Source organism: Theobroma umbraticum, unplaced genomic scaffold (assembly GCF_002168275.2).
Source record: "Theobroma umbraticum cultivar Fairchild unplaced genomic scaffold, ASM216827v3 scaffold_146.0, whole genome shotgun sequence".
Taxonomy (NCBI): Eukaryota; Viridiplantae; Streptophyta; class Magnoliopsida; order Malvales; family Malvaceae; genus Theobroma; species Theobroma umbraticum.
This window is the reverse complement of record NW_018397265.1, coordinates 370,870-371,224: the sequence shown is the minus strand read 5'-3', so window position 1 is coordinate 371,224 and position 355 is coordinate 370,870.

The following is a 355-nucleotide window of genomic DNA, read 5'->3' as shown; positions in this document are numbered from 1 at the left end:
AAATCCCAAAATTTTATGCCACTTTAACGGCCAAGAAACGTGATCAATAAAATTTCTGCAAGCAGTTTTTGAATGCCACGGTTTTGGCCTTTTGAATTGCCTTATCTTGCATCTTAATTTGATGCAATTTAAAAATCAGTTGATTGTCAGATATTTTGTGGAAGTAGTTCAATAAAATCATCAAATCAAAAAGGATTTTGAAAGCTTCCACAAAATTAATAATTTGATTCCTACAAAGTATGGAAATTATTTTAAACAATTGACAAGTTAAAATAATTTGACATATTAAATTTAAGAATTAGTTTCCTAATTTTATTGAAGTCAAAATTATTTTAAAATCTTCCATAAATTAAGG